Here is a 17743-nt window from a genome sequence, read left to right as displayed (position 1 = left end):
GGACACATAAGCTGAATAGGAGGGAATATAACATTAATATAACGATAAGGAAAATCTTAGAGTTATCGTATCGAGATATCATTTGTTACATTCTCCAAAGCTATTAAGAACTATAGTCAAAACAACACGACAATTAAGTTTATCAACCATCGACGATAAGTTGACATTATGCTCTTGGCTTACTAATATCATGTATCTATAACTTCAATAACAACCTAATAAGGGTATTTGTAATTCACAACAATCAAACCACAACAATTTGTAGCTATTATTCTCAATTTAATCAATCAAAATCACTTTCATAGTCAACTAACATCATAACCGTTACTAATTATTCAAAACAATAACCAATCGACTAAATCTTAAAACAACTTTTAAAGTTATTTGATCAATCATCACTAAAATATAGTATAAAACACACATCATTAGTAATTTCATCTTTAAATCCAAGCCCTAATCGTTTCGTGTTCAAAGATAACATATTTAATTACTACCCGTACTAAGATTCAAAGAAACTAATACAAAATCAACACACCACCCATAAATTCAAATCACACTTCAAACCCTTAGTCATAAACATGTTTAATTCATCAATCAAATTCTTACCCACCAAAAAGATTCAATGAAATTAACACAAAACCAACATTAAACTCAATACACTTAATAAAACTCCAATTAAGGCTAGAAAATTAATTAGACAAATAAAGAGATGGCTTACTAAGATGAAACAAGAGAAGGGTGAAGAAGGGAGGAGTTGGTATGGTGGTGTTATACAGTTGCTGCCGGGAAAACCACCACGAAGGTGGTTGCCGCTGCTTGGAGACTCACGAGCTGCAGGGGGGAGGAAGAGAACAAAGCAACCACTGCTGCTGGGTGCCGTGAGGGAGGAAAGTGGGCTGCTGCTACGGTGGTTACTCACCAGTGGAGGAAGAATGTGGCTGGTGGTGGTGGTGTGCCGCAGTGGAGAGATGAGAGAAGGGAAGAGGAGAGGAGAGGGAAAGGTGAAGGCGTGTTTTGAGTGAGTGAGAGAAGGAGTAGTTACAACTCTAACCCGTCCTTTTATATTATTTACACACTTATTTATTTATTTATTTACCTAGGTTCATTTTCTTGCGAGCCCAAATAAGAAACTCATCTTTGTATGCTCACACATTTTAAATAAAATAATTATTTTGATTTGAACCCCTTTATAGCATCGTAATTGTATTTTTTATAATATAAATATATGTTATTTAAATTCGTATATGAAAGGAATTTATTAAAACTACTTCAAAAATTAATTAAATATAATTATAAAATACCCGAAAGTTATTAAAATATTAATTAATGACGTCAGATAATCTCAGGGTGTTACATCCACGGATTGCAATTGGTAAAAACACTTGCATCATTACATGGCAATCGTGAGATTTCATGCTTCCCAACTTCAACTCACTATTTAGGGTCACAAATCTCTTCATGTTGGATGAGTACCCAAAAGGAACCTTAATGCCATACAAAGACTCACAAAATGTCCGCTTCTCTGCTTTGCACAATGTGTAGCAAGCTGGAGGCAAATAAACTTTGTCATTACTTAAATCTTCTTACCGCCCTTTTCCTTGTTACTGCGACCAACTTCATCAGCTCTATTTCTTTTCTTACTCATCTTAACATGTACCCACAACTCCGGACGAACACCCTTACATTCAAATCAATCTCGCACGGAATGTTCATGAGAGTCCTGAGTATGGCATCGCATACATTTCTCTCTATATGCATAGCGTCAAGACAATGCCTAACCTGTAGATATCTTTAATATGGAAGCTTCCAAAAGATTGATTCTTTTCTCCATAATCGGTCTTCACCCCCTTGCACTTGCCCTGTTTTGCCAAATAAAGTCTCAACTCCCTTAACCTGTTCATAAACCTCATAACCGGTCAACAGTCGATGAGCTACACGGTCCTCAACCTCCCCGTTGATCATCTTCTTCTTCTTACGATATTGGTGATCTCTTGGGAGGAACTTTCGATGGTGCATGAATACATGTGTAACAGACCGTTTTTCTTAATCTTAAATATTTTGACAAATTCAATAATCGTTTCGTTTTATATTGTTTTTAATGTCGTTTCGAAATTTTATTCGAATTGTTTTTTAAGCTCTTGATTTTCTTTTATATATAATTTGTTTCTCTTAAAATAAATTACCTAAATATTAAGTCTAGCTAAATTACCTACAATAACTTAATCTTTTTATTTCCTATATTAATTTATGATTAAAAAATAAAAAAAAATATAAATAATAATTATAAAACAAAGAAAAAAAAAAGTAAAAGTCTTGAAAGTTGGCGACAAGATAACTAAGCTAGATGCCAAAAAAATAATTTAGTCTTATCTTTTAGATAAAACCAAGAATAAAGATCTTCGATTTTTCTTTATTTCTTTCCCATGAAGTAAAATTTAATAATAGATAATTTTGCAATCAATAGCCTATAAATAAAGTAAATGTGCCGTGGGAAAAATAGGAGAGAAAAAAATTTCCGAAATTTATTCATAAAAGGCAAATTCCTAAAGAAAAATTATAAAAATCCTAGAAAAATTCCTAAAAATCCTCAACAATTTTCTAATAATAGTATTTAGTGTTAATTATAGAAATTCAAGGAGAGAAAGCTAATTTTGTGGCTAGAAATTCTACAACAAAGGAATTTAATTAATAGTGAAATTATTGAAGGTATAAATTCTTACATATATTTATTTACATAAATTTATGCTCATAAATTTTATGTGTGTTTAGTATATATAAATTAATATTTCTGGAAATTTTGGTGAATTAATTCGTCATAATTTATTTTATATGATTTATTCATTGAAATTGTCAAAAACCGCATAAACCGAAATAATTTAATTAAAATAGTAAAAATTAATATTTTTAAACGAAAATTTTTCTGTACATATATATATATATGAAATATAAGTTTTAAATTAATTTCGTGAATTATAGTGAAGTATAAATATTATTATTAATTTTTTCTAAAAAACTGCATAAAATAAGGAAATTCATAAATTTGGGTTAAAAATAATTATTTCTGGAAAAAAATAACTTATTTTAGTGCTACTTTATTTTCTTTTCGTTTAAATTGTTTTTGTGAAATTTTATGATATTTAAATTTTAAAGAAATAAATTAATAAATTAAATTGTTATTGTAGGCAAAAAGAAAGAAAAGTGAAATAATAATTAAATTAATTTATTTTAGTGAATAAGAATATACGCCAACTCATTTAATAAATTATTTATTTTAAAATATTTCGTGTCGATTTCGATCTTAAGAAAATTAATTATTCATGTACAAAATTTAAAAATAAGTTATTAAGAAAATAATAAAGCATAATTGAAATTTATCTATAAATAAATACTAAAGACCCATTTTTAGTTTTAATTTAGTTTAATAATAATAAATGATTATTTATATGTAAGTTGTTATAAATTAATTTCTATTATATGTTATTGTAATAATGCATTTATATGAAAATAGTAACATGATAATAAAAAGGCTTAATAGTAAGGAAATGCCGAACCATGCTTTCGGCATGTAATAAACGTGGGACGTGTTTTCCGGCACGTAAAATACGGCGAACACAGTAAGGTTGTTTAACCTGACCTGTGGCTCGAGCAATATTGTACTGGAGGAGTGACGAGTCCCACTAAGTTAGGGGTTTTGGTTTACCTCACCCTAACAGGCCCTTACATATATCAAACAAAAATCATATGTGTTGCATTCATTAAATAAGTAATCGGATTCCACGCCCTAACACTCAAGCAGAAGTGTTAGTAAATCACGCCCTGGTACTCAAGCAGAAGGACCAGAAGTTTAATATATGTAAATGAATCTAATATAAAAATGAATTCCCTATAATACATAAGATACCTTGCATATTATTTATTGCGATGCACTTATTTTTGCTTATTACTTATTGTCGTGCATATACTATCCATACTTGTTTAGTTGCGGTAAGTTTTTATACTCGGTTTTTTTTAAAGCTGACCGATTTCCATCGGCTGTTCCCATATTTCGGGAGCAGATGCTGCAGGTTACTTTACATGAAGTTATTAAGAAGCTATTGTATTGTCTATGTGATGTTAGTATATATGTAGTTTATATTACGAGTATGTAAAAACGATAATTATGTATTAAAGAAAGATGTAATACGTAAAATTATATTTTAATGATTTAAGTTTTCTTTGTTTTTTTGAAAATTATATTTTGTCTTATTTGTTTTTCGCAATAATCACGGTTCGATAGACTTCCGCTTAGCATTATTTACTATTATATTATTATAAACCTACATTAGAAAAGGACTGTCCCTTACAACATGTTTGCACTTAGAAATCCACATGGATTCCATGTCCTCGATACATATCGGGCATGCTTTCTTCCCTTTGTTCTTATACCCCGATAAGTTGCCATATGTCCGAAAATCATTAACGGTGCATAAAAGCATTGCACGCAAGGTGAACTCCTCATTAGCATATGCATCAAACGCGGAAACACCTTGAACCCACATCTTTCTCAAATCCTGAACGAGAGGTGCAAGATATACATCTATGTCATTGCCAAGTTTTTTAGGCCCCGAGATAAGAAGCGAAGGCATAATGTACTTACGCTTCATACACAACAAAGGTGGCAAATTATAGATCACTAACAGTATCGGCCAAGTACTATGCTAAGAACTAAGATTGCCGAATGAGTTCATTCCATCCGTACACAGTCCGAGCCTTAAATTACGAACTTCATCCCCAAAAGTCTTATGCAACCTATTAATAATCTTCCACTCCGGATAATCAAATGGATGTGTGAGCAAGTGATTTTCTTCACCCTATCTGCATGCCACCTCAAATTTAAAGCATCTTTTTTTATAGAAAACAAGCGCTTGAATCTAGGTATTATTGGAAGATACCACCATACCTTAGCCGGGGGCCTTTAGCATCCCGAGCCCCTTTACGCTTGTAGCGCAATAACCCACACCTAGGACACTCTTCTAAGTTCTTGTTTTCATTTCGATATAATACACAATCATTCGAACACGCATGAATCTTCTAGTACTCTAAGACGAAAGGACACATGAGCTTTTTGGAATAATATGTCGACTTTGGAAGTTCATTTCCCACAGGAAGCATCTCACCTAACAATTCTAATAACATTTTGAAACTAGCGTCACTCCAATTGAACTTTGACTTAATGTTGAAGATTGTAAACCCTGTTGTTAGTTTGGTGTACTTTGTACATCTAGGGTACAAAGGCTTTTGAGAAGCCTCTGTCAACAAGTCAAAAACATGAGGACGTTTTCCTAACTCATCCTCGACTCCCTCTATCATCTCATCAACACGATCCACATCCTCATCGATATTCTCTTCATCTGTCTCATACCCATCAACACGATCTACTACATCCTCATTGACATCGGCCACATTATTGACATCCTCAACAACACTTTTCTCTTTGTAAACTCCCTCCTCACCATGCCAAACCCAAACATGATATTGAGGCCTAAACCCACGTGGAAGTATGTGCTCCCTAAGGATATGAACACTATTTACCTTTGATACATTGCCACAATTGACACATGGGCAATAAAAACCAACTCCCCCCGTCCTAACTTGATGTTCAACCGCAATGCTACAAAATTCTAATACGCCATTAATAAATTCGGACGATTCAATGCTTCCATACTCCAAGAACGATCTTTTGTCATCCTAAGTGTGTTTAAACTACTTACATAATTAATCAAACTACATACATATACATAAGTAGACAACATACATAATTAATCAACAAACTACATGCATAAGTAATCAAAATACACATCAAAATAATTAACAAACTAAATATAACAACTTGAAAAGAATGTAAAACTTAAAAACTAAATGTAACACCCCGATATTTTCCCGATATTTTCTTCCTGATATATTTAATAATTCACTAATAATATTATTTCTATATATATATATATTTTATTTATTATTGGGCTTGGTCATGAGATTTGCAATCCTTTTTGGCAATTAGAATTATTTGGGCCTAAACTTTTCCTTAAACCATCTTTTATTTTCAAAAAAAAAAAAAAAAAATAGGAGTGACTCTTGGTGGAGCTTGTAACTCCCTTAGGGTAATGAAGGATCAAGGCATTAATCCCATATAATTAACCCTTCTTAATTCCTTAATCATTTTCATTTTTACATCCTTTTATTTCTAAAGTTTCCAAGGACAAAAAAAAAAAAAAAAACATATCCTTTAAAAATTCCTCCTAATCTACATTCCTAACTCCATTACACTTGATCATTAGGTGTTTTCCTTTACAATTGTAAGTGTAATTCTTAATCTATGTTGATTCTTAAGTTTTAATTTAAAATTCTATGATTATTATATGTTTTATCTTATAATTCATGTTTAATTTAAGAATTTAAAATTTCATGTATGATTTTGGGATGTATTTTTCTATCTAAATTGATGTATGGTTTTTTTTAGGGTTTTGGATATGTTTACATATGAGTGAAGAAATTGTTTGATGGATGATTGAAAAAAAAAATATATATATATATATATATATATATATATATATATATATATATATATATATATATATATATATATATATATATATATATATATATATATATATATATATATATATATATGTATATATATATATATATATATGTATATATATATATATATATATATATATAAATGGATGTTCATAGAAAAAAAAAATGTATGTGGTGTTAGGAATTTATTTATTTATTTTTATTGATTAATAGAAGGAATTTATAATGTTGGTAAAAAAAAAATATACATGTATATATGTGATGTGTATGTGTGAAAACATTTGTGTAAAAAGAATTATATTGAAAAAAAAATATATAATAATAATTCATTAAAATTTATTTTTATGTAATTTTTGTTGTTTAGATTTAATAGGACATCAAACATTGATATTTATATTTTTGTGATAAAAAAATGATGGAATGACAAAATCCCGTAGGTTTTGAAAATGGTGAAAAAAATGTGTTTTTGGAACATTTTTGGCTTTGAAATTAAGTTAAAAATACTTATACTATGTTATAAATTATGAAAATTGGTACCCGGGGGTTTTGACGCCTTCCGGACGCAACGGTGAAATCGGATTTTCAGTTTGACAGTTTTAAGTTGAGTTTTTGGACATATTGTATAGGCTGTCCGGTTTTGTGTATATACCATGTTATAGTATGTGATGGATGTTCATGTTGTGTGTAGTATTCTAGGTATGGATGTGATTGTATATGTGTGTTATGGATGATTTGAGGAAAATGTGTATGTGTGCTTATTTTCCGAATACGATTGAACCTTGTAGGAAGTCGATTCGTGACCGGGAATTGACTAAGACGCTTGTGAGTTGGTTATCTTGCTTAAGGTATGTCACGCAGCGAAGTTCGCATTAGTCCGATGTATCATATAATAATGGTATACAAAAGTAAATCATGGATATATAGTACGAATAATGTTATCCTTCGAATAAATAATTTTTATACATTGTTTTGATAAGCAGAGGTAATATGACCTCACTAACTTTAAAGTGGACGTAGTATGACGTCAATTGGTGGAAATGAATTACTCGCGGTATATGAGGGCATTATGAGCCACCGCGGGGGTATGCATACTTAACCATAGGCACCGAAGTAAGGCGAGTGTCTATGGTAGAGACTTGCTTAGGGGTTAGCTCCCCCTAATGTATTGTCTCACTTATGGAGTTTGGAGTGTACCGGCAGTATGGCTGGATAGTACAGCAGTATGGCTGACTAACCTTTACATGAAAATAATTATTCTTAATAAGCATGATCGAAGCATAAGGTTCTGTGAATTGTCAGCTAATAAATTAAAACTTTCTCTTATATTATTATTTATTTGGTATGCGACGTTGCTGACGTGTACTTTTGGTCTTAACGACCCTGCGATGATGTTGTTTCCTATCTGGGCAATGACTAGCAGTAAGTTAAGTTGCAGGTCTGGGGAGTGAGGATTGTCCCTTGGAGAAATAAATCGTTAGGATACAAAAGTCTTGATAAGAACTTCTAATAAAGTTTAAAGAATATTTGGTTTTATGAGGCGATTTCGTTCTCAAGTTATAATAAGTAAATTTAATTTTTCGTTCTTATCCGCTGCTAAGAATTTCTTATATCTAGTAGTTCATAATAACACTAATAAAACTCGATCCGCAAGCTTCCCTTAATTTCAAATCCGTTTTTAACTGCCTTCTAACATCCTGGTTTGACTCGGACGATATATACTTGTTTTTAAAAGGTCATCTTCTCTTTTCGTACGATCCGAGTTATTCCGAGATGTTACAATTGGTATCAGAGCGGGAGTTTTATTTAGTGTTATTTATCTAAATTGATAGACTAACGCAAAAAAAAAAAAAAAAATGATGACGAGAGTAAAGGGGTAGACATTAAGGGGATATGATGTGTTTTGCTTGGTGTCTTTAATCATGATGTTATGGATAATTTTGTTGTGTGCTTGTTAGATATTTTTGTTGATGAATTATGATATTATTTGAGCTTGGAAATTGATTGTTCCTTTGCTCTTTCTTTCATTCGTGAGTCAAGGATTACGAAAATTTTTTTTTATCTGTCATGGATAAAGGAAAAAGACCTGCTGAAGGGGAAAGTAGTACCCTAGAAGAACCATGGAGAGCCTTAGTAAATGTACCAGTCTGGGCAGAGATAGAAGAATTAAAAATTTGAGACAGGAAAGAAGGAGAGAGTGAGCTAGATTATAAGCGCAGGATGGATATGATATATAAAAAGTCTCAACAAGTTTATGAGGGAATAATAGTTGAGGAAATTGCTGAATTTAATGAGAGAATTGCTCAATTGGAGCGAGAGTTTGACAGATGGGATAGAAGAATGGATGTTGTAGATAATGAGAGATGTAAGAATGCTGAAGCTAGTGGGGCAAGGGCTGAGATTGTTGAGGAGGATGTTCCAGTGGTCGACCCTAACTCAGTGCTGCAGATAGATTTTGATGAGAAGGATCCTGAGGAGGATCTAGAAGAAGATCCCGAGGAAGTCCCCGAAGAAGGTCTGGAAAAAAAAATATTGGGGAAAAATCCGAAGAGAAGGCTGAAGAATATTATGAGGATAGTGCGGAAGGGGGATGTAATGCTGATATAGAGGTAGAAGCAGCTGATAGGGAAGATATTATGAGCTAGAGTGATAGATATATTGTGATGTGGGGAGGAGAGCCGTTGGAACAAGAAGACAGTATGAGTGAGGTCGATAGTGAAATTACAATGTGGGAAGAAATATTACCCGAACCAGAAATTGTTGAGCTTTCAGATTCTGAGGAACAACTAGATATGAGTGACTCCCGACCCATAGAGACACCCACTGATTCTGATAGCACATATAGTGACAACTCCGTGGATGCTGATTTTTGACCCTGACTTATATGAGGAAGATCGGGATCGTATGGATGCATCGCCTTTTACTATATGATCTTGCTTTTGATTGTAGTATTTATGCTTATGATTTTATATGACTATTTCCACGCTAATAATGATGTATGGATATTCTGTCGAGAAGTTTCTTCTGTTTTGTTTTGACAATATGGTTAAGAAGAACAGTGATTATTTGGGATTTTGTACCCAAGTATTTTGGAATTTAATAATATGTTATGGCAGAGTATGCGGGTTGAATTATAATATCATCTTGATTTTCTGTTTAATTATTTATAACCTTTTCTCATTAGCTGAATTTGTGAAGTTTGATATATCATGAATTTTGAAATGTTTTGAATATTGAGCATTAGTATAATCAATTAAAATAATTATTTTTATTTGGTGGAAGCTTAGGAGCTCAACAGGCCAAACTTTTTAATTCTACCAACTATTAGGATAGACTTCCTTATCTCTAAGAAGTTATATTAGCCTAAGTTTTGTTTAACCTCGATGATGGAAATAGAATATTTATATATACCTTGTTTATTAAAATGTAGTATACCCTCCATCATGCCTCCATTCTTGAGAAAGAACGAAAATAGAGGTGATTCTGACCGTGTACTTCGGAACCTAGTGAAAGCCCTAGTTGGTACAAGAAACCCCAGACAGAAATCCTTGGAAAAGAGGGCTTCATCGATTAGTAAGAGAATAGCCCAGAGTAAGCCCTTTACTTATGATGGGAAAGGACAACCTTCTGCGTTGGAAAACTGGCTTCGAGAGTTTGACAAACTCTTTAGTGTAGTTCGATGTCCCGCAAAATTTATGGTCGACCAGGCTACATTTTATCTGGTCGAAGATGTTGACTACTGGTGGACACATAGTAAGGCGAGGCTGATAGTGGAGAATGATGGTGAATTAAGCTGGGAACATTTTAAGGGAGCGTTAAGGGATCAATTCTACCCACCTCACGTGAAGAAGGATAATTCAAACGAGTTTGCTAGGTTTGAAATGGGGAATTTAACAGTGGATGAGTATTATTAGAAATTTATGGAATTTCTGAAGTTTTGCCCTGAGGACGTCCCGACTGTAACAAAGAAAATGCAACGCTTCGAACTGGGTTTATCGTACGAGATTCAAAAACACATTGAGATCGATAGGTACGATACTTTAGACCAGTTATATAAGAGGGCAACCCAGATAGAATATGTTATTAGGAAGGAGCAGGAGAAGTTGGCCCATAGTGGGGACAAGAGGAGGGAACCTATGTTCCAGAATGCAGAGAGCGGGAGTAATCATGCACAAAACCACTTTAAGAAACACAAAACCTATGGGGATTATCAAGAAAAAGTGTACCAGCCAGGACAGTCAAGTAAAGGTGGGAGAGGTTCGACATCTGAGGTCAGGGTACAAAAACCACTTTATGACCGCAATGGAAAGGAAAGAATTTATAACTGTAGGAGATGCCAGAAAAATCATCCAGGGAGAGATTGTCGGGGAGCATTAATGGGCTGTTCTTACTGTTGTAAATCGGGTCATAGGATGCATGAGTGCTATGCTCTATTGGGACAACAAGAGCCTCAAGGGGGGAATCACAGAGGTTTTCTACAACAACGCTTCAATAATGGTCGGAGTGGCAATGACACGAGAAGTGGAAATCGAAACGGTGGTGATTTTGGTAGAAACCCTAAACCTTGGGGGTGTCTCAAACTTTAGGTTTCAGAGAAATCATTCCGGAATTCAGCAACTTCAAGGGAATGCTAGGAATGAGAACTTTCCTGGACAACGAGGTAGTCAAGGAGGCGCTACCCCAGTCTCTCACAATAATGGCAGACTATCAGCAGTTAACGCTAGTTAAACAGCACAAGTGTCTGATGTGGTCATAGGTACTTTTTGCATCAATTCAAAGTCTGTTAAAGTTCTTTTTGATTCTGGTGCATCGTACTCGTTTATTTCTAAATCTAGAGTTAAAGACTGAGGATTGGAAAATCCCGAGAAAACATCTTTCTCAGTTGTTAATCCTTCCGGAGAGACCTTTCATTGTAGTACGTTATTTCGTGGGGTGTCGGTCAATATAGGAAAGACAAATTTCTCGAGTGATTTGTTTTCTTTAGAAATGGAAGGTCTAGATGTAATCCTTGGGATGGATTGGTTGGGTAGATATAAGGCAGTATAGATTGTGAGGGACAATCCGTAACGCTAAGCGGACCCCCAGGAGAGAAAGTTAAATATAGGAAGTTTTCCAAGGGACTCAAGGTAAAAATCGTGTCGTCCTTAGAAGCAAGGAAGCTAATAAAGCAGGGACAACCGTGGTTTTTCTGTAGTATAAGTAAGGTGGAGGTGTGGAAGGTTCGAATTGATGATATTCCTGTAGTCCGTGACTTCAAGGATGTATTTCCAGAAGAGCTTCCAGGCATGCCACCGAAAAGAGACGTGGACTTTTCAATCGATTTGATGCCTGGGATAGGGCGAATTTCAAAAGCTCCTTACCGAATGGCCCAAAGAAGATGGAAGAATTGAAAGTCCAATTGGAGGAGTTGTTGGAGAAGGGTTATATAACACCCAATGTGTCGCCCTAGGGAGCCCCGGTGTTGTTTGTAAGGAAAAAGGACGGAACGATGCGTCTCTGCATTGATTACAGAGAACTTAATAAGGTCACTGTTAAGAATAAGTACCCATTACCACGGATCGATGATCTTTTTGATCAGTTACAAGGGGCAGGAGTCTTTTCCAAGATTGATCTGCGGTCATGGTATCATCAGTTACGTATTAAGGAGGAGGATATTAGTAATCAGCTTTTAGAACCAGATATGGACACTTTGAATTCACCGTGATGCCTTTTGGGTTGACCAACGCACCGGCGACGTTTATGGGATTGATGAATCGGGTTTTTAACGCGTACCTCGATAAGTGTGTGGTGGTGTTCATTGATGATATTTTGGTATATTCCAAGAGCCAAGAAGAACATCAAGAGCATTTAAGGATAGTCTTGCAGATTCTGCAAGAGAATCAGTTGTATGCTAAGTTTTCGAAGTGTGAATTTTGGTTAGAGCAAGTGGCTTTTCTGGGTCACATTGTTTCTAAGGAAGGAATTTCCGTTGATCCAGCAAAAGTAGCAGCTGTTCGAGATTGGTCTACACCTCGGAATGTTACAGATATCCGGAGTTTCTTGGGATTAGCAGGATACTATCGTCGTTTTGTGAAGGACTTTTCTCGCATCGCTCGTCCACTGACAGCCTTGATGAAGAAGGAAAAGAAGTTCGAATGGACTGAGGAGTGTGAGAAGGCATTTCAGTTATTGAAGGAGAAGTTAACTACAGCCCCTGTGTTGACCTTACCTGATCCATCCTTGGAATACTCCGTCTACAGTGACGCTTCCAAACATGGATTAGGTTGTGTTTTAATGCAAGATAGAAAGGTGGTGGCGTATGCTTCACGTCAACTAAGGACTCATGAGGTGAATTATCCAACACATGACTTGGAGTTAACGGCTGTGGTTTTCGCATTGAAAATCTGGCGACATTACCTTTATGGTGTCAAATGCAAGGTCTTTACGGATCATAAAAAAGTTTGCAATTTTTGTTCACTCAATCTGAGTTGAATTTGCGCCAACGACGTTGGTTAGAACTTATCAGTGATTATGACTTGGAGATTTCATATCACGAAGGCCGTGCGAATGTAGTCGCTGATGCCTTGAGCAGAAAATCGAGGCATTCAGTCTCAGCGTGAATAACCTCTGAGGAGTTGTGTAAGGAGTTTGGGAGAATAAACTTGGAGATAATCCAAGAAGGAGAATTGGAAGCCAAGTTGAGTGCCTTGTCTATTCAACCTACCTTTTTCGAAGAGATTATGGCTAAGCAACTGGAAGACCCAAAGTTCATTAAACTTTGGGAGCAGATCAGTGAAGGGAAAGCTGAAGGTTTTACAATTCATGAGGACGGTAGTCTTCGTTTTAAAGGACGGTGGTGTGTGCCGGATGGGTGTGACTCCTTGAAGGAAAAATTATTGAACGAAGCTTATTATTCTAGATACTCGGTTCATCCTGGTGGAGATAAGATGTATCAAGATTTAAAATGTATGTTTTGGTGGTTAGGTATGAAAAAGAATATTGCAGATTTTCTTTCCAAGTGTTTAACGTGTCAAAAGGTTAAGAGTGAACATCGAAGACCAGCTGGGTTACTGCAACCTCTGGAAGTCCCGGTATGGAAGTGGGATGACATATCTATGGATTTCGTGTTAGGGTTGCCACGAACTAAGGCTGGTAATGATACTCTTTGGGTGATTGTGGATAGGCTTACTAAGTCTGCAAGGTTTATTCCGATGAACTGTAAGTGGGATATGGAACAACTTGCTCGTGCCTATATTAGATACGTTGTTCGATATCACGGAATACCTCGTACTATTGTCTCTGATCGTGATACTCGATACTTGTCACATTTTTGGAAGTCATTACAACAGGCTTTGGGAACCACTCTTCTTCATAGCACGTCTTTTCACCCTATGACGGATGGTCAGACTGAACGTGTCAATCAAATACTGGAGGACATGTTGAGAGCGATAGCCATGGAATGGCAAGGTTCATGGGATGAACATTTGGATATGGTAGAGTTCTCTTATAATAAAAGTTACCAAGCTACGAAACAAATAGCTCCTTTTGAAGCACTTTATGGTCGTAAGTGCCATAGTCCTGTATGCTGGGATGATTTTACTGAATCTGTCACCTTAGGACCTGATATGCTTGTTCAAATGACTGAACAAGTAAAGTTAATTCGCGAGAAAATGAAAGTAGCCCAAGATAGACAAAAATCTTACGCCGATCTCCGACATCGGCCTAATGAATTTGAAGTGGGTGACAAGGTTCTACTTAGTGTGTCTCTAATGAAAGAAGTAGTTCGCTTTGGTGCTCGTGGAAAGTTAAGCCCATGTTTCATAGGTCCTTTTGACATTGTGGAGAAAGTAGGGAAGTTAGCCTATCGATTAGCATTGCCTAATGCTCTGGGTAAAGTGCACAACGTTTTTCACATTTCTCAGTTGAACGTTACGTCGCAGCCTTTTCTCATGTATTAGATCCAGAGGCGTTAGAACTTGATGAGAGCCTAACCTATGAGGAACAGCTTGTTCGGATATTGGATAAGAAGGTCCATAGTACTCGTCGGAAGGATATCACCATGGTTAAAGTATTATGGTCCAATCACCGCTCACAAGAGGCAACCTGGGAGACAGAACACTCCATGCGAGAGCAGTATCCTCACTTTTTCTCTCAAGTTAGTAAGTTACTGGGACGTAACTTCGTTAAGGGGGGTGGAAGGCGATAGGATTTTCGTGCGATTCATGTTTTGGGTTTCTTTGTGTATGTGTGTATAGAGATTATGTTTGTTTTACTTGTTTTGTGGTTATGTGTTATGATAAGTGTGGTTTTGGGGTCAAAACCTTTTTAAGGGGGGTAGTCTGTAACACCCCGATATTTTCCCGATATTTTCTTCCTGATATATTTAATAATTCACTAATAATATTATTTCTATATATATATATATTTTATTTATTATTGGGCTTGGTCATGAGATTTGCAATCCTTTTTGGCAATTAGAATTATTTGGGCCTAAACTTTTCCTTAAACCATCTTTTATTTTCAAAAAAAAAAAAAAAAAAAATAGGAGTGACTCTTGGTGGAGCTTGTAACTCCCTTAGGGTAATGAAGGATCAAGGCATTAATCCCATATAATTAACCCTTCTTAATTCCTTAATCATTTTCATTTTTACATCCTTTTATTTCTAAAGTTTCCAAGGACAAAAAAAAAAAAAAAACATATCCTTTAAAAATTCCTCCTAATCTACATTCCTAACTCCATTACACTTGATCATTAGGTGTTTTCCTTTACAATTGTAAGTGTAATTCTTAATCTATGTTGATTCTTAAGTTTTAATTTAAAATTCTATGATTATTATATGTTTTATCTTATAATTCATGTTTAATTTAAGAATTTAAAATTTCATGTATGATTTTGGGATGTATTTTTCTATCTAAATTGATGTATGGTTTTTTTTAGGGTTTTGGATATGTTTACATATGAGTGAAGAAATTGTTTGATGGATGATTGAAAATATATATATATATATATATATATATATATATATATATATATATATATATATATATATATATATATATATATATATATATATATATATATATATGTATATATATATATATATATATATGTATATATATATATATATATATATGTATATATATATATATATATATATATATATATATATATATAAATGGATGTTCATAGAAAAAAAAAATGTATGTGGTGTTAGGAATTTATTTATTTATTTTTATTGATTAATAGAAGGAATTTATAATGTTGGTAAAAAAAAAATATACATGTATATATGTGATGTGTATGTGTGAAAACATTTGTGTAAAAAGAATTATATTGAAAAAAAAATATATAATAATAATTCATTAAAATTTATTTTTATGTAATTTTTGTTGTTTAGATTTAATAGGACATCAAACATTGATATTTATATTTTTGTGATAAAAAAATGATGGAATGACAAAATCCCGTAGGTTTTGAAAATGGTGAAAAAAATGTGTTTTTGGAACATTTTTGGCTTTGAAATTAAGTTAAAAATACTTATACTATGTTATAAATTATGAAAATTGGTACCCGGGGGTTTTGACGCCTTCCGGACGCAACGGTGAAATCGGATTTTCAGTTTGACAGTTTTAAGTTGAGTTTTTGGACATATTGTATAGGCTGTCCGGTTTTGTGTATATACCATGTTATAGTATGTGATGGATGTTCATGTTGTGTGTAGTATTCTAGGTATGGATGTGATTGTATATGTGTGTTATGGATGATTTGAGGAAAATGTGTATGTGTGCTTATTTTCCGAATACGATTGAACCTTGTAGGAAGTCGATTCGTGACCGGGAATTGACTAAGACGCTTGTGAGTTGGTTATCTTGCTTAAGGTATGTCACGCAGCGAAGTTCGCATTAGTCCGATGTATCATATAATAATGGTATACAAAAGTAAATCATGGATATATAGTACGAATAATGTTATCCTTCGAATAAATAATTTTTATACATTGTTTTGATAAGCAGAGGTAGTATGACCTCACTAACTTTAAAGTGGACGTAGTATGACGTCAATTGGTGGAAATGAATTACTCGCGGTATATGAGGGCATTATGAGCCACCGCGGGGGTATGCATACTTAACCATAGGCACCGAAGTAAGGCGAGTGTCTATGGTAGAGACTTGCTTAGGGGTTAGCTCCCCCTAATGTATTGTCTCACTTATGGAGTTTGGAGTGTACCGGCAGTATGGCTGGATAGTACAGCAGTATGGCTGACTAACCTTTACATGAAAATAATTATTCTTAATAAGCATGATCGAAGCATAAGGTTCTGTGAATTGTCAGCTAATAAATTAAAACTTTCTCTTATATTATTATTTATTTGGTATGCGACGTTGCTGACGTGTACTTTTGGTCTTAACGACCCTGCGATGATGTTGTTTCCTATCTGGGCAATGACTAGCAGTAAGTTAAGTTGTAGGTCTGGGGAGTGAGGATTGTCCCTTGGAGAAATAAATCGTTAGGATATAAAAGTCTTGATAAGAACTTCTAATAAAGTTTAAAGAATATTTGGTTTTATGAGGCGATTTCGTTCTCAAGTTATAATAAGTAAATTTAATTTTTCGTTCTTATCCGCTGCTAAGAATTTCTTATATCTAGTAGTTCATAATAACACTAATAAAACTCGATCCGCAAGCTTCCCTTAATTTCAAATCCGTTTTTAACTGCCTTCTAACATCCTGGTTTGACTCGGACGATATATACTTGTTTTTAAAAGGTCATCTTCTCTTTTCGTACGATCCGAGTTATTCCGAGATGTTACTCTAAACAACTTAAAGAACTTAAATTAAGAACTTGAAGAACTTTAAAAAATGTAAAACTTAAAACGTAATCAACAAACTAATTATAACATCAAATATATACTTTGTATTTTCATGGGTTTTGTGTTATGTAACCTATACAATGAAAAACAAAATCAAAATTAGTATAAAAAAACTAAGTACTAAAACATAATGAAGCTAGAACAACTAAAAATAAGCTTTAAAAGATTATACCTTGAATAAAAACAAGAACTAAACCCAAATTTCGTGGATTTGAGAACTTGAAGAAGACAAAAATGGGAGATTTTTCGTGGGTTTGAGAACTAAGCCCAAGATTCGCGTGGATTGAACAAGAACGAACAAGAATGAAGCTTAAGTGGGT

The sequence above is a fragment of the Amaranthus tricolor genome, chromosome 2 (genome assembly GCF_026212465.1).
Source record: "Amaranthus tricolor cultivar Red isolate AtriRed21 chromosome 2, ASM2621246v1, whole genome shotgun sequence".
Classification (NCBI taxonomy): domain Eukaryota; kingdom Viridiplantae; phylum Streptophyta; class Magnoliopsida; order Caryophyllales; family Amaranthaceae; genus Amaranthus; species Amaranthus tricolor.
The sequence above is the reverse complement of the archived record's forward strand: the minus strand, read 5'-3'. Positions refer to the sequence as shown.